This window comes from Rhinatrema bivittatum, chromosome 1 (assembly GCF_901001135.1).
Source record: "Rhinatrema bivittatum chromosome 1, aRhiBiv1.1, whole genome shotgun sequence".
Taxonomy (NCBI): domain Eukaryota; kingdom Metazoa; phylum Chordata; class Amphibia; order Gymnophiona; family Rhinatrematidae; genus Rhinatrema; species Rhinatrema bivittatum.
This window is the reverse complement of record NC_042615.1, coordinates 382671734-382698594: the sequence shown is the minus strand read 5'-3', so window position 1 is coordinate 382698594 and position 26861 is coordinate 382671734. Positions and strand designations below refer to the sequence as shown.

The window sequence follows — 26861 nt, the reverse complement described above, 5'->3', positions numbered from 1 at the left end:
AGAACTAGGATTGTTTATATTATAACCCAACATGCAATATATATATATATATATATATATATATATATATATATATATATATATATTGTGATGTGGTGCAGCCCGGCCGCAGGCAGGAGCTGCCAAGCCACCTTAAAAGCAACGCGAGTACCAAACCCAGACAGCAGGGGGCGCAGGGAAAGATGAGAAGAACTACGAATCCCAGGTTTCCTGAAACACCACCTGACTTGGGAGGAGAGCCTGAAGGTGAACAGGTGTTAGACATAGAACATGATGAGCTAGACACTGACGAGTTCATGGAAGTGGAGGAAGAGGGTGTGCCCACTTGGTGGGAATGGCCACAAAAGCCCAACTCTTGGGAGTCAGAGGAGGAAGAGATGGAGGTAGGTTCAGGGGGAGAAGAGTCCTCCAGTTCGTATATGGATACTGAGTAAGTTGGGGGAGGGGAAGTACACTCCTGAGGCTAAAGGGAAGGCCAGGGAGGAGGGCTCTAGAGGGGCCTGTTATGTTAGATCTGGTAATAAGCGCCGGGCATAAGAAACAAATGGTTACTCCCTAAGAGGCCTGCTGGTAAGAAAACCGGAGGGCTGGAAGGGGATGGGAGGAAGCCTCATGTACAGGTTTGTGTTATGTTATAAAGTGCTTGAAAGGAACTAGCGAGCTCTCTGTGTTGTCTTTGGGGATTGGGGAAGGGGTTCACCTACCCCCAATCCTGCTTGAAGGGAGCCTCGGAGCCCCGCCAAACCAGGGCCAGCGGAAGCACGGACCCAGGGATTTGCGTGAGTCGTCCAACTCTCGAGGCCTCATTCGCTGGGACGGAAGGTGGAAGGGCGATACCCGAGGCCCCAAGGACGGTGAGCCGTGACAATATATATATATATATATATATACACATATTCTGGTGTCACCTCAGTAATAGCAAACCTCCCTCCACGGCCAAGCACTTTGTGAAGTAATACAAACCCCCTAAAAAATATAATTAAAAAAACCATACCATAACAGCAGTAAATCTATGAAAAAGCAGTAAGGCAAACATTGCACCAGGCCCTAGAACACTAATACACCACCTACTGGGCAAACAAGCCGGACTGTTACAAATCCCTACAGAGAAACTACACGCTAGCTGAAATACTTCACCTCTTCTTACACATGCGCAATAAAGATAGATTAAGAAACTATAAATTAGAAACAGAAACATGCAGACAAGACTGAAATGGAAAACCCAAGAAACCAGACTCTTAACAGTGGAATACTGAAGAAAAAGTAAAATGCAAATATATAAGAAATGCACATTCCCAAAGATGGCATATTTCAATTGCTGAAAGTTAAAATTTTGTATACCTTAGTTGTCTAATCTTTTTTCAAATCTGGTCACAGTCTTTTTCTCCTTGTATATCTTTTTCTAATTCCTTTTTCAAGGTATCTTTTATTCTGTTTCTTCTCTCTTCCCCTGACTTCTTTCCTTCCTTCCTAATACAGGCTCCCACTCCCTCATACTCTAATCCAGGCTCTCACATCCACAGGCTCCCACTCCCTCATACTCTAATCCAGGCTCTCACATCCACAGGCTCTCCACACCCACATGCTCTCTTTCAAAATCACAGACATGCTCACTCCCACATGCTTACACACACACTCCCACACACACACGCCTCTCACTCCCACACGCTCTATCGGGGCTCTCCCTTTCCTGGGCCTCCTTGCTGCGACATGCCTTCTCTTCTCGGGCCACGTGGGATGAGCTCCGCGACGGCCCTGCGTCAGGCCTCTTCTTCTCAGGCTGTGCGGGATGAGCTCTGCGACGGACCTCCTCTTCTTGATGCTGGGCAAAGCTGATTGGGTGGGCCTGAGTGCAAAGTGTGTGGGCCCCGGTCCATCCAAGCCCACCTGTGGCTACACCACTGCGCCAAGCAATGGGGATTTTCCTGGACTATGAGGCAGGAAAGGTGTCATTTTAAAATGCAGATGATAAATCTCATCTCTTCACCGACACCTTCACTAAAACTCTAGCCATATTTCAGTCCTTGCCTCAAAACAGGAAATAAAAATGCTAGAGCTCTGAGAATCAGACCAGTTCCAGACTAGGAAAGGGCTGGGCCCAGAGGTGTGATATGTTGTTGCTTTGTATCTCTTTTTATGCTTTTTTTTTTAATTGTATATTATGTAAACCACTTTGAACCCAGATCAGGTGGCATATACATTTTTTAAATAGTCAGCCAGAATGGGGGATGCCTGCCCCAGTCAAAGGTGCTACGTGGTTCATCCTACCAGTAGCATATGCTTCTATGAAAAACAGTAATGTTTAAGTGACATCTGAAATGGCATGGAGGGCCTGAGGAGTGGTGCAGCAAGCATGCAGAGTAACGAATAGCCAGGGCAAGACCAAAAGTCAGCAAGGAGTCCAGAAAACATAAGGAGGCCCATATTCAAAAGCTATTTAGACAGATAACTTAAAAGTTATCCTTCTAAATGAAATAAATGGCATATTCAGTGACTAAAATTTAGCCAGACAAGTTGGGGACGTTCTGGAGGCAGGCAGGAGGCATTTCGGGGAGGAGAAGAAGTAGACGGATAAAATATTCAGCTAACTCCAATATTCAGAGAGTTAGCCAGATAATTTATTTGGCTAATGCTGGTCATGCCACTAACCTGTCCTAAAGTTAGCCAGATAAACTTATGCGACTAACTTTAAGATAGCCAGGTATATTCAACGGCATGACCACACCACTGCCACTGTGGCACCTTTTAATGGATCAAAAAATAGATGTAGCACATGAGATTTAGAGGCAGCACAGGTCCCCTTCCTTAGGTTGATATCAAGGCTGAAGAAGTGCTTCCTTTCTGTACCTCACAACCACATCAGAGGATAGAACCTGCAATATCTCAAAAGCTTAGGTGCTGCAGCCTTTAAAAAGAGTATCAATGTAAAAAACTCCTAAGCATGTGTCTATGTGTCATTCATGTTAATGAAAATCAAAACAACCTGGCTGTAGCCATCTGCGTCTGATACTTGGAATACACTAAGGTAAGCACTCAGGGTGAAGCAGAGGTGGTGGGATTAGGTTTCACCTCAGGTATGGTTACAAAAGCACAAGTTATTCCCCTGCATTGGTTAGTAAATCCTTCTGTCAGCCATGGATTAGTTGGTCAGTTGTTTCTTACTCCCTGAATTGGCAGGGCCGGTGCAAGGGTCTGTAACGCCCTAGGCAGACCAATGTGACATCCCCCCAAACCCACCCTGAATTGAATGTGCCCCTCTGACAGTGGTAGATATAGAGTTATGGTCTCTCTCTTACAGTTCTCGCTCTCTCAAATTGCATACACCATGTCGCATAATCCTAGTGAGTGCTTCATGACTGTCACCCATCCCTTCACATTTTGAAAATGGCACTTGTGTACCCTAGCAGCGCCCTGCCCACTGGCACCGCCCTAGGTGACTGCCTAGTCCTGCCTAATGGTTGTGCTGGCCCTGGTTGCGCTGGCCCTGGTAATAGGACTGCTTGGCCTCACAAGCTTGGCTTAGGATGAAAAGGGTATAATTAACAGAGACATGGGAGGGAGAGGGGCAGAAGGTCCGAGAGATTTCCAAATTGACTCAGCTGCCCTATTAATCATATACGAAGTATTTGTACATTATTGCAACTATTGTCTTTGCTATATCTGTATATCACCTTTGCTGCATTGCTTTCTGGAGTGTAACTTAGCACTGGTAATAAAACAGTTTATCCTGCCATCTGCAGTTGTGCTGACTTAGTGTGTGATGAAGTACTTTGTATAGCAGATCCTGTCAGGAAGGGAGCCTGCAGCATAATAGTATTGAGATCCATATTCAGCAGCTGCACAGCTCTGCTAGTTTGCCGGTTATACAGCTGTCTAATCCAGTGGTCCCCAAACCTGTCCTGGAGGGCCACCAGCCAGTCGGGTTTTTGGGATATCCACAATGAATATGCATGAGAGAAAATTTGCATGTTATGGAGGCAGTGCATGCAAATTTTCTCTCATGCATATTCATTGAGGATATCCCAAAAACCCGACTGGCTGGTGGCCCTCCAGGACAGGTTTGGGGACCACTGGTCTAATCGAATATTGAGTTAGCCAGTTAGTTTTTCCGGCCAACTCGACTTCTCCTTGATCCGCCTATTCTCCGCCCCTGACTTGTGCAGCTAAAAACTCAAGGCCTCATTTACTAAGCATTTTCCCCATAGACTTAGAATGGGAAAAAAAGCTTTAGTAAAATTAGACCCTTAGCCAGATAAGTGGCATCCACTAGCCAAAGCCAGATATTCACCAATACACCTACTATTAGGAGAACAGAAAAAGCAGGCTGGTATAGATCCCTACACAAATTAATTCTATTTAATATTTCTAAATCCCTTTGCTGATTAGAAATCACTCAAAGCGATGCACAACAGTAAAATCAAAGTTAAAATGCATACAAATTAAAAAAGATACACAAACAATACTCAAAATATTAATCATAAACAAAAATCTCTCACTCCATGCCTACACCACTGTATTCCTACACAACAATGGCCATATCAGATAGCAAAAGATTGAAACATAAACCAAGTTTTCAGCATTCTTCTGAGCTTTTTTTATATCAAGTTCCTCCCTTAATTCAAGGGAGGAGATCATTCCAGAGTACTGGAGCACTACCTCCAAAGGATCGCTTCAACCATCTGTCAAAAGCACTTCCAGATGGAATCTATAAACAGTGCCATTTCAATCGTTTCCTCAAATTTGTCAAGCCTGTGCCTTGCGATACTAAAATCAAATATTTAAATTTGCAATGGAAAGCAACTGGGAACCAGTGAAACTGAATTAGTAAGGGACCATTTGATGTTTTCCTAGAACACTAACTATACGTGCAGCAATGTTCTGAATTATTTGGAGTTTACGCATCAGCTTTCCAGGAACACCCAAATACAGAATATCTCAGTAATCTATGCATGATAAAATCAATGCATATGTCACTGCTTTCATTGTCTGGAAATCTAAGTATTAGAAAATTGTTCAGCATGTACGATGCTGAACAATTTTCAATTTCAATTTCCCATATATTTGGCATAATACACTGGGTATTTGTTTTTACATTGACAAATTCTCATCTATGATCACCCCGAAAGATCGCACCTCGTTTTTGGGAGACAGTTCAGATCCTCCCCAACATTGGGTAGTGCTTCAACTGGTTGGAACCCACTCTCAGTACTTCCATTTTTTAACAGTTTAAAAGACATTCCATTCTTCCTAAACCAATCACTGCTTGCAAACAAAGATTTAATCTCATATCTTTTTTTCTTGATTAAATCCTAAAGGCGTCAAGATCCAATATCATCTGCATAACTAAATATATCAAACCCATGATCCTGAACCATTTTGCCCAATGGCAATAAAATAATGAGGGGACAATGATGAACCCTGTGGTACCCCTGTCCACAAATTAGTACACAGATTTTTTTTCCCTTGCCATTGCTTTCTATCAGTTAAACTTTAAACTGAATTTAAAGCAGTACCACCCAGGCCTAATATTTCACAACTTCAACATAATACAATCAACCAAATCAAAGGCACTTGAAAGATCTAAAAGTAACAAAAGAGATTCATTATTGTCTTTTCTCACCAACATTTTCTCAAGATAGGAGGTTGAGTACTAATCCGCCCTGATGCAGCATCATGCGAAACGTTAACGTTGGGGGCGGCTGATAGAGATTCAGCAGTGTTATGTCAGCACAGACTTGGTTATTTGAAAACTGAAAACATGAAACAAGTTGCCAGATAAGTGCCTGTTTCCATTAAAATGTCGGGACATGTTTCAGATTTATTGAACGTGTGAAAATTTTCTTGTTCAGAAACACAGAACGCATGAAGTTTGCTCCGTTCTGAAGAATCTATCTATTGGGCTACTCAGTTAAATTCAAGTTACCATGATTTAAAATCAAGTTGATAATACCAGGTAGCTGGTATTTACATCTTATGAATAGATCCAAATCAAGTTTCATTTGGGCAACACCAACTTGCTTGGCAAATTATCGCCATAACAACAGACACTTTCTGTAGTACATTTAGTGATTTCAATATATTCAGAAGGAGCATGCATTAAGTTAATCTATTTTTAGTAAAATTAAAAAAAAGAGAGATAAAAAGACCGGTGATTGAAACAACTGGCTGATGAGCTTCTGTGTCTATCAGATACTTTGCCAGTCCTGAGGTCTTCTCTCTTATCATAAAAAATATATAAAATATCTAAAATTAAGAATCAGAAATTTAAAAAAATTTGCAATATAATAAAAATACAATTTTTTGTTTAACAGAAGAAATCTTGTGAAGAAGTTGGCAACATAACATTTAACTTTAGCAGCTAGTCATTTTTTTGCATTTAAATTGGAAACTAGTTGTTCCTTAATTTGTTCCTCTGTGTCCATACTACATTCGACAAAAACCCTCCGGAGCAATATCCAACAATTCAGCACTTTCAGTGTAGTGTGACATTTGAGTAACAAACTTCTCTACTATTTTAGCAACAAAACAAATTTGAAACAGGTCTACTGTTTTGGCATAATTTGGGATCTAAATTATCACCTTTCAAACATGGCAAAACTACTGCTGTCTTAACCTGATGGGGTAAATATCCCTTCCTCAAAACTACCATTAACCAATGTTTGTAACCAAACCAAAACCTCCTCAGGCACATCTTTTAGCAACAAATAAGGACATGGATCCATCAGTGGAGAAGCTGGTTTCATCTGGGACATAATCTGATTTAATTCTAACAAGGAGATCTCTTCAAATTTATCAAACCCATCACCCCCTTTAACCCATACAACTCCCTCCTCATGCAAATCCAATGCCTCTTTTAATGAGTTTTTATCTTTAACTTTCTCATCAAAGTAATGAACCAACCTCTCACAATCTGATAAGTCTTCTTAAATTAAGAGCAGACACATACTAGCAGAATACCTCACCTCAGCCATATAACCACATTACAGACAGACCTTCACCAAATACAGAATAAAGAGACCATAAAGTATAAATAGAAACATGCAGACACAAACTGAGCTGGAAACTATATGCAGCAAATGGAAAAAGAAACATTGCCATGACTCAAAATATCAAATAAAAATCAGGATACATAAAATAGAAAACCCATGCTAATAAAGAATATTTCAAAACTGACAAATAGAATATTCAATAATTAAAATTTCATATAAAAATTTTAGAAAGTTTTCCAAAACACCAAAAATATTTCAGCAATAGACACAAACATCCAATGATTTAAAAAGGAAAAAAAAAAAACAAAACAAAAAAACCCTCTCAAGTTGCCCACTCACCATACTTGGGAACTTTTGATTTGAGATTTGTCATGGATTAGCAGGTGGGCGGCATTGTTACACATGAACTCTTCACTCACACGCTCTTACTCCAGGCCTCGCCAGGTTTTCTTCAGCTGCAGATGGGATGGGCTCCACTCCACTCATGGCCATTCCATGCCTCTCGTTTGTGTTTCAGCCCTGTGTGGGATGGGCTTTTGCCGTGGCCCTCAAACCTTTTCGTCTTTGGCTGTGGATGGACTGGGTTCCACCCATGGCCCCCCATTGGGCCATATTCCTTCTTGTCTTTGGTCGCTGGTGGGATGAGCTCCCACCTGCGGCCCCTCCAGGCCTCTCTATTTTCAGCCAGTGACTAGGGACATGCACTGGCAATTTTGCCAGTCTTTATGGGATGGTGGTCTAGGTGACCACCTCGTTTGCCTTATGGAATTTTTGGCATTGCAACTAAGGTTCTTCTAATCAACTCTGTAAACATTTTAAATGGATTATTTTATACAAATGTTGGCATTACTGGAAGTGCAAGGGTATTAGGATATCAATCTGTGGATAATATTCATGAATATACAGTGATTATCTTCTTGGGGATGAAAGAAAGGCTTTTATTTTAGTGGGCTGGCATTCTGCAGTCATTTCTGCCTTTCCATAGATCACTATAGACAAGCCACTGCACAAACTATAGTTAATATGAAGAGAGTTGAACTTGATAAGCATGAAGTCTTTTGACCAAACTATCCACTTGTGAAATTAGAAAAAAAAAATAAAAACGTTCTGGCTTTGCTGCTTGCTTTCATACTTGCTGCAGCGTGCACGTGCAGATATCAAAACATGGCAGCTTTGCTAAATAGGGGTGAGGTAAACTGGGTGGAGTTATTGTTTCCCAGCACAGGTATGACTGAACAAGTAAACAAATTAGCTTTAGTTAGTCTGACTGCAAAAAAGGTGGAACAATCATGGCATTATCTCTGGAAAGAAAGTGACAGTCACACCCTCAGCTGCTATGGACTCGCCCTCCTGAAGGCTCTCCCTCCAACCCTTCTGCCTCAGAGTCTATAATTGTCTCACTCTGTGCCTCCAGATGAACTCTGGTGCTGTCATAATGAAACAGGTCATCAAGTAACTGATAGAACAAAAAAAAAAATCAAAAAGGGGAACAAACAATTGTAGAAACAAGGAGAGCCTTGACCAAACAACCTTATATATGAAAAGATATATGGTGTCAGCAGGCCAGTCTGCGTATCTGATAGCTGAATACAGATCACCCTGATATATCATATAAAATATACCTTATTTTAGAAACATTTTTGCAAATTTTTTTTTTAAATGCAAATAAAGGGGCGGATTTTAAGAGCCCTGCTCGCGTAAATCCGCCCGGATTTACGTGAGCAGGGCCTTGCGCGCCGGTGCGCCTATGTTCCATAGGCGCACCGGCGCGCGCAGAGCCCCGGGACTCGCGTAAGTCCCGGGGTTTTTCGAGGGGGGCGTGTCGGGGGCGTGTCGGATCGGCACGGCGTTTCGGGGGCGGGCCTGGGGGCGTGGTTTCGGCACGGGGCGGTCCGGGGGCTTGGCCGCACCCTCCGGAACCGCCCCCAGGTCCCATCTCGGCGCGCTAGAGGCCCGCTGGCGCGCAGGGATTTACTTCTCCCTCCGGGAGGCGTAAATCCCCCGACAAAGGTGGGGGGGGGGGGGGTCTAGATAGGGCCGGGGGGGTGGGTTAGATAGAGGAAGGGAGGGGAAGGTGGGGGGAGGGCGAAAGCAAGTTCCCTCCGAGGCCGCTCCGATTTCGGAGCGGCCTTGGAGGGAACGGCGGCAGGCTGCGCGGCTTGGCGCGCGCTGGCTACACAAAATTGGCAGCGTTGCGCGCGCCGATCCAGGATTTTAGCGGCTACGCGCGTATCTACTAAAATCCAGCGTACTTTTGTTGGCACCTGATGCGCCAACAAAAGTACACGAAGGCGCGCTTTTTGAAAATCTACCCCAAAATGTCTACAATGGACAACAGTCTCAATCACTGTCAATTTAAGTAGCCCTAAATAGACATTAAAAAAAAAAAAAAATTGAAAACATTTTTCTAAAATAAAGGTGAATGATTGATTAAAACTCCGGGTGATCTGTATTCAGCTATCAGATACAGCGACTGGCTTGCTGACACCTTATATCTTTTCATATATAAGGTTGTTTGGTCAAGGCTATCCTTGTTTCTACAATTGTTGTTTTTTGTTCCCCTTTTTGATTTTTTTGTTCTAACATTTGTGGGTAACTAATGACTCTTCTTTGTTTGGTCAAGTAACTGATGCCATCACAGTATGTTTGCTCTTCCTCCCGGGTTTAGTGTTAAACTCTGGTTGGGTCGCTTTCTGGAGGTTTCATCACATGATGTAAAGGCTCTAAGGACTGGGCTTATTGAAACTTTTTCCTGAGCGCTGCAGCCTACTTGCAGTTTACTCCCAGTAGAAAAACAAGCATCCGTGTATGTATTCATGCGCCCACAAGGTTCAGGCACACTACACAGACAACATGATACTGAAAACAATGACTGGTAATCCCGTACATCTGATTTCTAAAAGGCTTAGGGGGCTTTCTTTACTTTCTTTTTTTTGCACGTTTAAATGGCTTGTGTGTGTTGTGCTAATTCTAGTCAATTTTTTGAAAAGCACCGAAATTAAAAATAGTATCCTATCACAAAATGACAGAGAACATTTATTGTAGCCCTGACTCACTTGTTTAACACTCAGTTAGATGAGTGGGAAGAGACCAATGTCCTTGGTCCACCACTCCCGCAGATATCACACATCAAAACACAACACACAAACCGATATTCCCAAAGACTTCTCCTTTGGCTTTGAAGCAGATAGAAGTAAGTGGGTTTTTTTTACCAGCATAACGAGTTTATTAACATTCATTATAGCCTGCCAGCTACCATCATGGCCTGGCCCATAGGCACTATTGCCAGAAAGGCTGCAACACAGCCTCTTCCCAGAAAGGAAAACAGGAAAGGAGGGGCTGGATTAGGGTGCAGAGTAGATCCTTGGTCTGTTCTGTTCACCCCAAATTCTCCCCCTCTTCTGTGTCCTGCAAGACTGGAAGGAAAGGGCTGGAGCAGGAAGCAGAGGGCTGCTCTTTGGTAAGTGAAATTCCATGGGCAGTCCCTGTGTGTCTTTGCCTAGGGAAGGGGTAGATGCCGAGGGCTGTCCTGGGGTAGGGTTTGGAGATAGAGCTGAGCTCATCCCTGGAGGGGAGGAAGATACAGGAAGTGTGTGAGAGTTGGGGGGGGGGGGTTGAGTATGTAGTGGAAGTGGGAAAGTTGATGCATGCAACCCTTCTCCAATCCACACCAACTCTCAGGGTGACCACAACTCAAATGTTCCCAGGTATGGAATCTGCTGGGGAAAGAGGCTGGAGGGAGGGTTTACTGTTTCAGATGACATACAAACACCATACACTGGAAATGTAACTGGGCCTGGCAGAGTAGGGCCAGAGCTGATGCTGTTCATTAAAAAAAAAATAAAAAATAAAAAAAATTAGTTGGTAAACTAATGAGATGTAAGGATGCATACAATGTTTAAAAGCCTTGTATGGGCCTGCTCCGAGATGTTTTTAACACTGTCTTAGAAATTATCAACCAACATGCATTTTGAGATTAGCTCATCATACATTGTTAAATGTTACCTTCTTTTAAGCTGATTAGGCTAGCTGAATCAATAGATCATTTGTTCTTTGTGGCTGGTCCATCTCTTTGGAATGATTTACCAGCCAGTCTTAAAGCTGACACATTCTTAACTTATAGAAAGTTACTGAAGACACATTTATTTGTCGACATGGTTTAGTCTGGCTTGATGTTTGAGCTGGTTTAATCAGTTTGCTGTGTGGCAAGGTTTGACTTTTGACAGCAGAATGGTGCCCTGTGGTGTCTGACAGTACAGCGAACTTATGTTTTTATTTGTTTGATAATGTGTTTTGCTTGTAATATATTTGTTGTTTTTATTTGGTTTTAATTAAAGATGTTTTATTATGTTATCCACCTAGTTGTCATGATAGAATGGGCTACAAATGTTGTGGAGCGCTAGGAGAGCGATCCCACTCCTGGGTGATGTGTGTCCTTGGGCCACGGCTCGACCCCAGAGGGCTCTGAAGAGGTGCCGTGGGAGGCGTGGCATGCCCGAGCATGGGCTGGACGGGAGCAGGGCTGGAGTGAAGACAGGCTGACAGGCCCTCCTCCGGACCTGCACGCTTCGGAAGATCCAACAACACAATGTTGGTCTTGTGAACAGTCCTCCGACCGTTCCCAGCCCTTTCGGACCTGCCGCAGGGTACGGCATGAAGCGGCAGGCCAGATGGAGGCCAGGACAGTGAAGACTGGAACATGGATTCAGACGAGACTCTGGAACGACGTAGACTCAGGCATAGACGTGGACTCAGGACGAGGTGCAGGATCCATAGACGTGGACTCAGGCATAGATGCCGGATCCTTAGACGTGGACTCAGGCAAATACGTGGACTCAGGACGAGGTGCAGAATGCATAGACGTGGATGCAGGAACGAGGGCTGAAGGTAGACAGTGGCACTGACCCTCAGGGCGCCCTACTCAGGCCACCCGCGGGACTGAGTCGCGGACCACCCTGTCCCATGCGCGCCCTACTCAGCCCTGGAAGGCTGGTCGCGGACCACGCAGAGAGCGGGAGAGCACAGGAAAGAGGAAGCAGGTTCGCTGCTCTCCTGGCAGCACAAGGCAAGGATATACGCTGCTCTCCTGGCAGCACAAGGCAGGTTAGGCATCAGGATCAGGAACAAGGATATCTGGAACATCAGGACTGGAACACATATACTGGAATAGGAGATACACCTCAGGGCTGGAACATGGACATCAGGACTGGAACACATATACTGGAATAGGAGACACACCTCTGGGCTGGAACATGGACATCAGGAACATCAGGACTGGAACAAGAGACAGACCTTGAGACTGGAACGGCAGGCAAACATCAGGACTGGAACACTGAAGACATCAGGACTGGAATGGCAGGCAGACATCAGGACTGGAACAACTTGACAAGAAGCTTCAACAGGAAACATGGAACACTGGACCTTGCAGAAGGCTGGAATACAAGGCATCTCCTGGAACGAGGATCTCAGGAGTGACCAACTCCTTGCAAAGGCAAAGATACACTGAAAGCTGAGCCCTTTAGTAGGGCTGAAGTGGACAACGCCCAGGGAGGGGTCAGCAGGGGGCCACACCTGGCTGGCCCTTGAAGAGCAGTAGAGAAGCGCGCGCTCGCGCCCTAGGAGGCTGGACAGAAGAGCTGGAAGCTGGTGGCGTCCACAGCCACGTGGAGGGCCCAAGGAAGCCGCGGAGCAGCCCTGGACTGGAGCTGGGTGAAGGCAGGTCACTGGAGCAGCTCCCAGCTGCACGGACAGAAGCAGAGAGAGCGGGGGAAGGGCTGACTGCAGGAACGGCTCCATGCCGTGAGGACAGCCCCAGGAGGAGAGGTAAGACTGCAGGGAGAGTAGAGAGCTGTAGGCACCGGCAGAGAGAAGTGCAGGCTGCAGGGAACTGTGAGAGACTGCAGGCACCGGCAGGGACGGCTTCCCTGCTGGGCAAGGACCCGGGCTAAGGCAGGCACTGGGAGAGACGGCCTGCTCGCTGAAGGTCCCGGGATCGCAGCAGCACGTCGGGGAAAGGCAGAGACAGCAGCCGAGGAGCAGACCACATGGCAGCAGCTGTGGAAACGGCCCCAGCTGATTCAGGGAGAAAGAAGCAGCGTCAGCAGCCCGGCTGGCTGTGGCTGTGAGTGGTAAGAACCTGCACACGCTTCTTGTGGGCAGGAGCACAACAGTACCCCCTCCTCAAAGCCCCCCCTCAAGCCTCTTGTCAACAGCTTGAGAAGAAGGCGGTAGTCCATACCGTCGAGGGCAAGCGAGGATCCAAGGACGAGCTGGTACTTCTTGGCGAGTAACTGTAGCGAGAAGAATACAGAGGCAGAAGACAAGGCAGAAGTGGTCAAGGTCCAGGCTAGACAAACATAGAACACGGAATGCTGAAGGCGTAGATCAGGCAGGAAGTAGGGTACAGAACCACAAGATGGCATCTTGGTTCTAGGATCAAGGCAGAGGCAAGGCTCCATCCAAGACTTGGCTTAAATGGAGGTCCATAGACTTAAGACTGAAGCTGTGGTGCAGGCTGGAGTACTTAGGTGGAGATTAGGTGCTGATTAATGGTTCCGGAGACTTGGGACTCCAGTAACACAAGGTGGAAGAGTTGGAGCAAGGCGTCAAGGTAGCAATGCAAGATGTGGCGAGAAATGATCTTGGTTTCACTAGAGGATGGAGGACATTCCCAGTTGGTTCAAGTTGCTTTGAAGTATGGTGGCACGCTCGGAGTTGGGTACCACACAGTAGTTCAAGGGTCAGGGTTGAAGGGCCCAGGTGACCGGATGACTTGGCAGTCTTTAAAAGCTATGCCGTTTAAGCAAGCGTGACTTCCTTTGATGTGTAGATGCAAGAGGGCAGGTGAACTGCTAGTCACTGCTGGTGGTCACAGATGGAAATACACTTGACAGGGAACATTGGGTGAAGTCCTTAGGTTGGTGACCAGATGATGTTGCAGTTTCAAGCGTGACATCCTGATAAGCATAGTTCAAGATGGAGGGTGGACTGCTAGTCAATGCTGGCAGTCCCAGCTGGATTCAGGCTTGGCAAAGCATGTAAGCTGGAGTTCTTCGATTGGAAACTGGACTCCTTAGTGAAGACATTGCTGAAGCTCAGGTGGGTAGAACTGGCAGCTCAAGTAACTGGTGGTGAGAATCAGGATAGAGCAGTGCAGAGGATTATAGGCACAAAAGTTCAGTAACTCCCGTCTAGGAGTGAGCCCTAAGACTGGGCAGAATCTTGGTGTTGCTTGTTTAACTGACACTCACACTAGAGTGGTCCTAGACTGGTGATGAGAAATGGACATCTTCAGGATGGCTTGAGAGCAAGCTAGCAGTAAGTTACTGGAAAAGGCACACTTGGACCGGTACCTTTGCTTGGATGGTGAAGCTTGCAGCGGATTCCCGAAGAGACTGCTGGATTCACGCTCGGGGTGATGAGCAAGACAAGCACGTGGTAACAAAAGTACTGTAGAGGCTGAGCGGAAAGAGCGAAGACATCTGCTGATTCAGCTGGAAGAGATGACAGACTCCAGGCCCCATTGGACAGATTACCACAGATGGGGTGCAGGCGCCTCCTGCAGGTCGTCTGGAGAGGTGTACCACAAGCTGGCAGATAGTAGGCATCACTAGTAGCATGGAGAACACAGTGAGCAAGATGTACAGGAAATTCAGCAGAGTAAGCTCTTCTGGGCAGGAACCTCTTGCTGGTGAACAAGCATTCTCGGAGGGAAAAAATAAAAATTCTAGTCAAGATAGTCATGCAGCACAGGAACCAGGTGCTGCAGCGTGGAATATGGTGGTGAACCTGGGTGCAGGCGCCTCCTGCAGGTCGTACAGCAAGTGTACCCAGGCTAAGCAAAAGTCTCAAGAAGGCACTTGGTGAAAACAGGTGCTAGGCCTCTAGCGGTACGGGAAAACAAAAGTTCAAATAAGCTGGCGCCTCCAGCAGGTCGGTAAGGCACAGCGGAAAAACTGGGACTGAAGTTTTTTCCTTTTTTTTAAAAAAAAATTCCTTTGGCAAAGAAACTCCGGAACTTGGCACAGGCCCATCACAAGGACATGAACGCCGGACACATGGCCTTCGCAATCTGTTGTGGAGCGCTAGGAGAGCGATCCCACTCCTGGGTGATGTGTGTCCTTGGGCCACGGCTCGACCCCAGAGGGCTCTGAAGAGGTGCCGTGGGAGGCGTGGCATGCCCGAGCATGGGCTGGACGGGAGCAGGGCTGGAGTGAAGACAGGCTGACAGGCCCTCCTCCGGACCTGCACGCTTCGGAAGATCCAACAACACAATGTTGGTCTTGTGAACAGTCCTCCGACCGTTCCCAGCCCTTTCGGACCTGCTGCAGGGTACGGCACGAAGCGGCAGGCCAGATGGAGGCCAGGACAGTGAAGACTGGAACATGGATTCAGACGAGACTCTGGAACGACGTAGACTCAGGCATAGACGTGGACTCAGGACGAGGTGCAGGATCCATAGACGTGGACTCAGGCATAGATGCCGGATCCTTAGACGTGGACTCAGGCAAATACGTGGACTCAGGACGAGGTGCAGGATGCATAGACGTGGATGCAGGAATGAGGGCTGAAGGTAGACAGTGGCACTGACCCTCAGGGCGCCCTACTCAGGCCACCCGCGGGACTGAGTCGCGGACCACCCTGTCCCATACGCGCCCTACTCAGCCCTGGAAGGCTGGTCGCGGACCACGCAGAGAGCGGGAGAGCACAGGAAAGAGGAAGCAGGTTCGCTGCTCTCCTGGCAGCACAAGGCAAGGATATACGCTGCTCTCCTGGCAGCACAAGGCAAGGATATACGCTGCTCTCCTGGCAGCACAAGGCAGGTTAGGCATCAGGATCAGGAACAAGGATATCTGGAACATCAGGACTGGAACACATATACTGGAATAGGAGACACACCTCTGGGCTGGAACATGGACATCAGGAACATCAGGACTGGAACAAGAGACAGACCTTGAGACTGGAACGGCAGGCAAACATCAGGACTGGAACACTGAAGACATCAGGACTGGAATGGCAGGCAGACATCAGGACTGGAACAACTTGACAAGAAGCTTCAACAGGAAACATGGAACACTGGACCTTGCAGAAGGCTGGAATACAAGGCATCTCCTAGAACGAGGCTCTCAGGAGTGACCAACTCCTTGCGAAGGCAAAGATACACTGAAAGCTGAGCCCTTTAGTAGGGCTGAAGTGGACAACGCCCAGGGAGGGGTCAGCAGGGGGCCACACCTGGCTGGCCCTTGAAGAGCAGTAGAGAAGCGCGCGCTCGCGCCCTAGGAGGCTGGAGAGAAGAGCTGGAAGCTGGTGGCGTCCACAGCCACGTGGAGGGCCCAAGGAAGCCGCGGAGCAGCCCTGGACTGGAGCTGGGTGAAGGCAGGTCACTGGAGCAGCTCCCAGCTGCACGGACAGAAGCAGAGAGAGCGGGGGAAGGGCTGACTGCAGGAACGGCTCCATGCCGTGAGGACAGCCCCAGGAGGAGAGGTAAGACTGCAGGGAGAGTAGAGAGCTGTAGGCACCGGCAGAGAGAAGTGCTGGCTGCAGGGAACTGTGAGAGACTGCAGGCACCGGCAGGGACGGCTTCCCTGCTGGGCAAGGACCCGGGCTAAGGCAGGCACTGGGAGAGACGGCCTGCTCGCTGAAGGTCCCGGGATCGCAGCAGCACGTCGGGGAAAGGCAGAGACAGCAGCCGAGGAGCAGACCACATGGCAGCAGCTGTGGAAACGGCCCCAGCTGATTCAGGGAGAAAGAAGCAGCGTCAGCAGCCCGGCTGGCTGTGGCTGTGAGAGGTAAGAACTTGCACACGCTTCTTGTGGGCAGGAGCACAACAACAAACATATAAATAAGACATGTAGGACTTTAAGCAAACTGAGCAAATCTACAGGCCGATTCAGTAAAGTCCGCAGGAGAGCGGGCGAACGCCTGCTCTCCCAGCGCACGCACAGGCCACTTGACTGTGCGCGCGATGCAGTATTTAAATTAGGTCCGGCGGTAGAAACGGGCAAAAGGAGGCGCTAGGGACACTAGCGCGTCCCTAGTGCCTCCTTTTGGCCCGGAGCAGCGGCTGTCAGCGGGTTTGACAGCCGCCGCTCAATTTTGCCGGCGTTGATTCTCGAGCCTGCTACCAGCTACGGGCTCGGAAACCGGACGCCGGCAAAATTGAGCGTCCAGTTTTTGACCCGACAGCCGCCGGCCAACTTCAAAAATTTTGTTTTTATTTTTTTTACCCTTCGGGACCTCCGACATGATATTAAGTCGGAGGGTGCACAGAAAAGCAGTTTTTCTATGCACTTTCCCGGTGCCTGAAGAAATTAGCGCCTACCTTTGGGTAGGCGCTAAGTTCTGAAAGTAAAATGTGCAGCTTGGCTGCACATTTTATTTTCTGAATCGCGCGGGCATACCTAATAGGGCCATCAACATGCATTTGCATGTTGAGGGCGCTATTAGGTTTGGCGAGTTGGATGCGTGTTTTCCGCCTCTTACTGAATAAGGGGTAAGGGAAAACACGCGTCCAATGACAGGTTAACAGTGCGCTCCGTCGGAGCTCACTGTACTGTATCGGCCTGCTAGGGAGAACCTAAGCAGTGAAACCTGATACAACTTTCTAAAAGGGCTGTGTGAGCACCCATATGTCATAGGTTATAGAAAAATCTTCATGCATGTGAGAGAGTGAGAGACTTTATAAGGCTCAGTCTGATACTCTATATATGGACCATTGTAAGGGGGCACTTTGATTCGGGGTGAGTTTTAGACACATTCAGAAGTATCCATTGAAAAATCAAAGAATTTTAGACCTTAAGTGACGAAAATTCTAACAAGGAATTGATTTGTACACTGCAGTCTCTAGCTCTATTGTACAAATCAACTCCTTTTCATCACGCTTCTACTACAGCTACTGAGGAGCTGTGGCAAACGCGTTGGTGCTGGCCTCGCCTCTGGAACACCCCTTTTCCACCTACTTTTTCTGGGCATACGTACATTGATGTACACACTCTTACCAGCTATTTAAAATTCATGTAGCTTCCACATGGCCCTCTTATGCACGTATGTGGCTGTTTTTGTGCGCGCAAGGCTTTTAAATCCTACCTCATATCTCAGATCCTTCAATCCGCTGGATTTAGAGAGTTCGTTATTCAAAAGTCATTTAGATGGATAACTGAAAAGTTATCCATCTAACTGGCTACCCGGCTATATTCAGAGCCTTATACAGCTAAATTTTCGCCGCATAAGTCACGGGCATTCCAGGGGCAGGCAGACAGGAGTTTCCAGAGCAGAGTTAGCCGCATAAGTTATGCGGCTAACTGCTTGCACCATAGGGCTGTCCTAAAGTTGGCTGGATAAGTATATCTACACTGCTGAATATCCCTGTTAAGTTAGCTGGATAGCTATATCAGCTAACTTAACTAGGCACTCCATGGCTGAATATCAGCCCCAAATAGTTTACTAGGTAATATAGTTTTACCAGAAGAAAGTGAAGTCAAATAAATCCTATTGAGTGACTAGAGAATTAGATCAAGGATGAGCACCTGATGTGGTTTACTTGGATTTCAGCAAAGCTTTTGATACAGTCTTATATAGGAGGCTCATGATTAAAATGAGAGTCTAGGAGTGGGTCCCAAGGTCGTAGAATGAAATACAAATTGGTTGACTGTCAAGTTAAGGAGTTGTGGTAAATGGAACAAGTCACCAGTGGATCTACGGCAGGAGATCAGTTTGACTGCCTTTCGAAAAAATGAAAAATCCGGCTGTTCTCAGAAAATAGATGAATTCCTTGGAATGATAGGTGAATTTATACTCTGTGATGGATGGATGATGGTGGGTTCTCTTTTAATGTGTTGTGTTATAAGTTTGTAGCTCAGGTTTATGTTTGAGTTATGATAGTATAGAGTTATTTTAGATCTGCTATGGAGGAGTAGCCTAGCGGTTAGCGCAGCAGGCTAAGATCCAGGAAGATCGGGGTTCATGTCCTACTGGTGCATCTTGTGACCTTGTGCAAGTCACTTTACCCTCCTTTATCTCAGGCAGAAACTTAGATGGTGAGCCTTCTGATATCAGGAAAATAACAACAGTACCTGCATGTAATCTGCTTTGATGTGCCAAACAGGAAACTATACAAATCAGATTTAAAATAAAAAATAGATACCACCTAGCTTAATCCTGATGGAAGATGGTATAAATATGTCTTAAATAGAGCAACACACTAACCTAATCCAATATGCCTAGTTGAAAAGCCAAAATTTTAGTAGCTTTCAAAAGGGCAGAAGCTCCTTTGCAATTCTAATCTCCTTGTGGAGATTGTTCCAGTGGGTGAATGCAAAGCAGTGAAAAGCTCTTATGAGCTGCTGTTAATCTCACCTTCCAGCAAGAAGGAACAAGCAGTTTTATCATCCTGTGAGCTGGGATATATGAACAGAGCTTGTTCCTGAGATATGCATAAACTTTAAGGCCCTCAAAAGACTGGGCCAAGCATAAGGCCTTAAATTCAGCACAACTGGCAGCCGATTAAGCTGATCAAGTTGAGGGGAGATCAGTAACAAATTTAGGATTTTGCCACCCTCAGGCACTGTTGGTGCACTTGCACCCCCCAAAGGCTGCAAGGTTGTACATCAAGGAGCAGAAGATCAAAGGTACAGTCTCATAGTTTCTTGCAGCAGCTCAGGGTAGATTCAGTGACAAAAATTAGAAAATTCTAAAGCAAATTGTCAAAAAAATTTCCATCTTTTATTTTACATTATAAAAATAAAGTCATTTTCCCAACCTTGCTTGTGCTTGTATAATTTATTTTATTTTTAATGGGTGAGGAAAACTAAATCTCAAGTATCAATACAGGGAGGAGATCTCAGGGATGGGGAGAGAAGGAGAGAGGAGAATGACCAGCGATAGGGAGAGGAAGGTTGGAGGAAAAGGAATGGGGCGAGGAGAAGCTGAGAGGACGAAGATGGGGGCGGGGCAGGAGGCGAGAGAGAAGGAGAGAGAATGGGGGAGAAGGAGAGAGGTCTAGGAATAACAAGGATGGAAGATGGAGAAGATCAAGGAAGCGGGTCGGGGAGCAGATCAGGAATTTGGGATGGGGAAGGAGGAGAAAGTTCTGGGATTGAGGAAAGGGAGAAGGGAGTAATAGGAAGGTAGTTTCCAGGATCTGAGGGAAATAATTCGAAATGAAGGGAGAGAGGATGTGAATTGCAGGAAACGGCAGGTGTCCCTGTCATGCTCTGGTCCTGATCCCCCCTTGTATCTCCTCTAACATCCCACCCCCAGCACCAATCCCTTCTCCCTCACACACACTGCACCCTGTCCTGTTCCCCTTGCTAGCACACAGACACACATCCTAGATGATCCCCTCTCATTCCCCAGCTCTCCTCACCCCCCCACTCATCCTCTTCTAACCTCTCCAAAATGATTCTCATTTTCACTGTCTGCTGCAGGCTCATGCCCTCCCCTCCTATCCCTGACTGATAGGAAAGGAGGAGCTGGATAGGGGCCCAGAGTAGCTCTTCTATGTCTGTGCCACTGTCACCACTTCTCCTCTTGTTCCCTGCAGGCTGCCTGGGAGAGCTGGAAGGCAGCAAATCTTTAGCCGGTCTCCTGCCCCCAGATTTTTGCCACCCTAGTCACAGCCCTATTGTACTTATTGCTGTAGTCCAGGCACAATGGGGGCAATGCAATAAGCCGCACATAAAAACCCGAGCCCTAACTGTTCACTTTTTTTTTTTTTTTAACGTGTACACAGCCACATCTCCTGGGTGCCCGATGCTGTATGGTGATTTATATTCCAAATTAAACTAGAAATAATGAAAAAAAAATGTACATTACCAAAATGTTTATAAGCAAGCAAAAGTTACAGAATGCTGAAAGACTGATTTAATATAAACTCAGGAAATCCCCCCACACACATAAATACTTTCAGCTTTCCAGCACACAAATCACTTTGTACCTGTGTACCAGACGCTGACACCCCAAACTGCCAGGCATTTTCACTACAACCCCCCTTCCCCCACTGAGTCCCATAGGCAATGAAAAACAGCTTTTAAAAGCGTGAGGGGATCCTGCGCAGTCAATTAAACCACACAGGACATAATTACTGTACACTCCATAAACATTAATAGGGGAGAGAAGGAGAGAGGAGAATGACCAGCGATAGGGAGAGGAAGGTTGGAGGAAAAGGAATGGGGTGAGGAGAAGCTGAGAGGACGATGAGAAAGCTTTCCTTATCAAAGAAATTAAAATAGTTTCTGGTAGCTGGGAGTGGAGGAGTAGTCTAGTGGTTAGAGGAGTGGGCTGGGAAACCAGGATTCAAATCCCACTGCCACTCACTGGGTTCTTGGGGAAGTCACTTTTACTCTCTGTTGCTTCAGGTACAAACTTTCCCTTAGAGTCATCACTTTGCTATAAATTTCACACGAATAACTTGTGCAATAAAAAACAAAAGGCATGGTTAGGATAAGTTTTTGAGTTATCACAAAGTGGGGGAGAGAGCGAGAGAAAGAAGGAAAAAGGAAAAGCAGAATATAAATAAAAATAGCTATAAACAGCACTTCTGACAGACCTGTTTGCCACTGAAAACAGATTCTGTCAAACGTGGACCTTCTTAACAGTGTATGGAGGTACCGCAGAGCATGGGAATTGATTGATACTGAAGAGATCTTTAAACAAGTCCTCAGTTATAGCCATTAACAAGAGTAAACGCAGAAAGGGCCAAGACTACCCTTAAGTTGTAAATAAAATATCTGATGGCACCAGAAGAAATTAAAGCACTCATGCCTGCAGGGTTCAAGCCATTATCACTCCCCGAGGCAGGCTTGCATTTTATTCCTGTATGCTTGACCTTTCCCTTGACAGATATGATTCTGGATACTAACTGCAAACTTAACCTTTCTGCTGGGATGTAATCTTCAGGCACTTTCTGCTGCCCTAGACACACACAGTTCAGGAGTCATTTGAAAGAAAAGCCATCATTTTCCTGAAAAATCAAGGTTGTCAGCAAAACTAACATTTAGTTAAAAAAAAAAAAAAAAGCTGCTGGAGAAGGTTTATTGTACTTGTACTTTTAGATCTAGCAAAAAAAAAAAAAAAAAAGCACAGTAAAGATCAAGTTTTAAGTCATTCCTGTGCCTTCGACGACGATACACCCCAGATGGGCGTGAATCAAAATAAGCAAATATCCCACTGTAGAACTTGATTTGTATCTTGCAATCACGTTTAACAATCAACAGGTTTAAAACCTCACTTTTTTCTTTGTGGGATAGATAGTTAATATGTAAAAGGGTTACCTCTAACAGTTTTGTACACTCTTTCCCAACTGAGTTACAGATTAGCGCATAGTAGATATTCTCCTGCCTATAACCTAAGTCAGACCTGCCAGCTCTGTGGGTGCTCAAGCACTCCCAATATTGAACAAACTCACTGTGTCCAGGGAGGGTTAAGTGGTCTTGATTTTAGCAACCCCCATGTTCTAAATTTGTATCAGAGAAGTGAGAGAAACAGACTTTGAACCCTGGCTTCTTGGTGCTTAGCCCACTGCTCTAGCCACTGGGCCACTCCTTTCTGTAAGGAACACTTTGTTGAGATGTAAGTGTTTGGTAGGGAGCCTGGCATGGTGCTAAGAGAGCATATCACATGCTGAGCTTGCTTAAGCATTAAGGGGGTGGTTTTCAAAAGGATTTATATGTAAAGAGCTGGGTTTTACATGACTAAATACACTTTCTCCATGTAAGTGGGCTTTTGAAAATGCTACAGTATATGTCATTGAATTGTCCATAGGTTATACACGTGCAAGTGCACTTCACATATGTAAAAGGCTTTTTAAAAATTGCTATGATAGTATGTTACGTATGCACGTGTAACTCCTTTGAAAATTCACCTGTAAGGATGCACTTCTATTGAGGACCCTCCTGGGACAGCCCTCCAGCGAAATATGGACTGTGCCCGGAACCTTCTCTCCATGAAGCTCTAAATAAGTGTTCTCCAAGTGATTTACTAAGTGTGGTTTTTGAACTTTGGGACAGTTTACACACTTTTCCCTCACACATTCCGCTTCTCCGATTATATACTATATATATATATATATATATGATTTTGTTTTATTTCACCTCATTGGGCTGGCATTGATCTTATAGACTAAGCAATTTATTGAGGCGTGAGCTTTCAAGGACCAGTGTCAGAAGCTCAGGCCTCAAATTGGTTAGTCTACAAGGTGCCACCTGCCTCTATCATATTTGCTACAGCTATGCATCTGAAGTTATTTGCTGGAAGTAAAGTTACATTGAAAAGATGATGAGACCAAAAGCAAGCAAAATTCAGTCAAAGGTTTTTTCCAAACTGGAAATATAAGATGTAAACAAAAAAAAACCAAAACAAACCACACAAGTGCACAGAAGGTTTGTAAAAGAAACAACCCCCTCCCTTGTGTCATATGACCTCAGCACCATTTAATTTTAATATTAATTTCACAACTTCTGTACATCTTTGGGATTTCTATGGAAAAGCTTTAAGTCTGGCACAAAGGATAAAATCAGCGTGCCCAGATTTATGCACACTTCAGTATTTTGTGTCATGCTTTGCTACCAAATCCCTAAATCTGATCCACCAAACGTTGATTTTCTTTAACCAGCAGAAAAAGAGCTGAGCTGACGGCTCTGAGGCAGTGATGTGCGCGGCTGTGTGGGAGACCTCCGTTCAATTTATAAACTCAGCTCCTGCTTTTCGGGCTGGTCAGAGCAGCGGGTGCTGTGGCAAAAACATTCACAAGCTCTTGAGAGGGAGTCCAGAATATCACACAACTTGCACTTCAGGGTGCACATATAGAATTTTCCAGATTGTAAAATTACATCTGTGGCTTTTGGCTGAGAACCACATTTCTGGCCCCCTTAGGTAGCTTCAAATTTCTGGTCCCCTCCCCTCTCCTCCATCAGCCTCCCTTCCCCTCTGGGCCTCTCCCTCCACCAGGTCCTAGACTTCAGTCTCCAACCAGTTCTCAACACTCTTCTCCCTCTATTTTATTTATTCATTTTATATACCGTCATTCCAAAAGAAGATCACAACGGTTTACAAAAGCAACATTCACATTAAAGGCGCACACAACGTCAAACATGCGATATTCATATATGATCTCTTATTTGCACTAGATGAGTATTCCGTGGGGTAGGTACAGTTAATAGTCCTTTGTTTTGTGATCTAGGTGTTCATTGTCGTGTGTATTGTTGGAGGGTTATGCCCAATAAGCAGGATTTGCTATCATTGATTATGTTGAAGATGAGTGTTAGTTCTTTGTAGTGTATTCTTGCTTGTACAGGTAGCCAATGTAGATCTATTAACAAAGGGGTAATGTAGTCAAATTTCTTTTTTCCCTAATAATAATCTAGCAGAGGCATTTTGTAGTATCTGTAATGGTTTTAATTGTCCTGAGAGTAGGCTTAGCAATAGTGAGTTGCACTAATCTAAGTCTGAGAATATAAGTGTTTGTTGAACATTTCGGAAGTCCTGAATGTTGAAAGGCTTTAATCAGTGTAAGATTTGTAGCTTGGAGTATCCTGTTTTAATTAATTTGTTTATGTGATTTTTCATTGTTATGTTCTCATCGATTTGTATTCCTAGGTCTCCTACTTGTTCAGATAGTGTGATGATGACGTTACCCAGGTCTAGGGATGGTGGTTTATGTATAGATTGGTTTCTCCTTAACCAAACAATTTCAGATTTTTTTTTGTTTAATGTTAGTTTTAGCTGAGATAGCTTTTTGCTGTATTGCTTTCATGTATGTTGAGAGTTTCACTGCTGTATTTTCAATTTTATTTGTTCATTTGTCTTGCCTCCATCCTATGTGTTGAGGACCCCCCTCCCATCCCACTAGACCTTTTTCTGCCAGTTGGCCTCCACTTTCCTTCTTCTAGCCCAGCCCCCCTCTCACTAGATCTTAACCACTTCCTCTTCGCCCCCCCCCCCCCCCTCCTGCCACTGGTCTCCCTCCATACATGTTTGATTCTGAGTCCTTTGCCATGCCAAGTGATCTGGATCACATTAGTATGTGACTGTAGAAGCTGGGCACTATCACCACCACCACATGCTCCAGTCCCCACCTCCTCCGCCTCCTGCCTGTATTGCCAAGGACCATTGCCTTGTAATGACTGGGTAGATGGAAGCGTGAACAGCAAAATGAGGTAGAACTCCCTGCGTGATTGCAAATGATGGCTTATGGCACCATAGCCCCAGCAGAAGCTGGTTCTGACTGACTGAGCATGAAGCCCAAGAAGCAGGAGGAAATTGATAGGCAAAAACTGAAAACAATAGAGCAACACTTGGAAATCCCTTAAGGAAAAGGGGCTAATTACTTTAAAGAGTGAAAGCACAAGTCTTTAGAAAGGAAAGTATGGATTGCAAGACCCAGGGCATATCTGCGGCTTGGACTCCGTAAGAGAAGCCAAAAGGCGGCTCCCCTGGCTTTCACTTCTGAGGAGGCATCTGCAGCATCCTCCCTCTCCAGAACACCGTGGTGTGTAAGGGCAGTGCTCTGACATTTAATTAGCTTGCACAAAAAGCTGCCTGATCTGATATTACATGCCATCCCCGAGGTTTTGTCATAGTCTATGTGTTTCATTCACCTCCCTGACACCTTATAAAGTAAATCTCACGGCTGCCTCCAGTCTCTCACTGTATTTGCACGCACACACCGTCATTGAAGGTCCGTTTTAATGCTTGAATATTGTTTTGGCATTCACCTGTCAAATACTTACAGACGCTGATGCGGGACTGAACCAAACAACATGACAATTAAGCACAAGGAATTACCTAGCACAGTGACAAGCCAAGAAAACCTGAGAAAGTTTCACTGTTTCCTCATACCAACTGAAACCAAATCATTTCAAAGCCCCTACAATTCTACACCTGCCACCTGAATCTCTTCTTCTCGCCACAGGGCAGCAGCCTTGCAGATGCCTGGCAAGGCTCTTGTCATCCTCCCCCACCCCCCATCAGATCTTCTCCAGCTGCAAAGTTTGGTCACCCTGGACCCTTCTTTCACCGGGTGGCGGGGGGACGCAGATCGCTTTCTTAAAAGAACAAACGCCATGTGGCACTTACTTTCCCGTGCAGATCCCTGACCGATCTCGGTTGTGAGCACAGCTCAGCCCCGGTGAGTCGGATGCTTTCCAGCACTTTGCCGGACCACCCCCCCACTGCAGGGCTCTTTAAATATCCACCCCGCCCGCTGACACCTCCGCTCCGGTGCAGACTCGCGGGAAAGAGCCGCGCACAGGGGTAAAACCCCCAGAAACCCCGCCCCCGGACAGCGAGGAGGCGGGGCCAGAGTGCCAGCGCGCGCCCCGGGCTCCTCCTCCTGCGCCCGCGCGCAGGGAGCGGGGCGGCAGCCGCGAGGGCGCTGCTATTAATGGCTGGGCACTGCCTAAGGGGGAGGCCCCGCCCCCGCCAGGCTGGAGGCGAGCCAGAGCCTGGGGCGGGGGCGGAGCTGATGGCTGCTTCGCGCTGCCGCGTGAGCAGTCGCTCCTCATTCAGGAGCCTCACGAGCCCTTAAACCGGTGTTACAGGACGGGGGTGAAGAGCACGTTTGCACCGTGCGACTGCCATTTCGCCTGGAAAGCCGCGAGCTCAAACAGAGCTTTTCTAGTTGCTTGCTACTATTACTATTACAGTAGAAACTGGCATACAGGCGCCACCTTTTCCAAATGACCGAGTTGCTAAACTCGTGGCAAATAAAGGCACCATAAAGGATTTTGCTCAAATCTGAGGGGTGCTCAAGCACCCAGAGAGCTGGCTCCTAGTACTGTTGTTGTAATTTTAAAAGTTTATAAAGATGTGCGTCTATTCGGATTAAATGCTGTGTGAAGGGATCACTCAATAAAAATTCAGGAAAAAGAAAAAGTA

The 26861-nt window shown here is 46.0% G+C and overlaps 1 protein-coding gene across 1 annotated transcript in view; it reads right to left on the bottom strand.

Moving 5' to 3' along the window:
* HOPX (HOP homeobox) overlaps nucleotides 1–26235 on the bottom strand; it is a 55807-nt gene extending 29572 nt beyond the window's left edge. Inside the window, exon 1 of the mRNA XM_029601043.1 lies at nucleotides 26061–26235. The gene's annotated coding sequence lies outside the window, so the exon portion shown is untranslated. The remainder of the gene's footprint in view (nucleotides 1–26060) is intronic.
* Nucleotides 26236–26861: the final 626 nt, after the last annotated feature.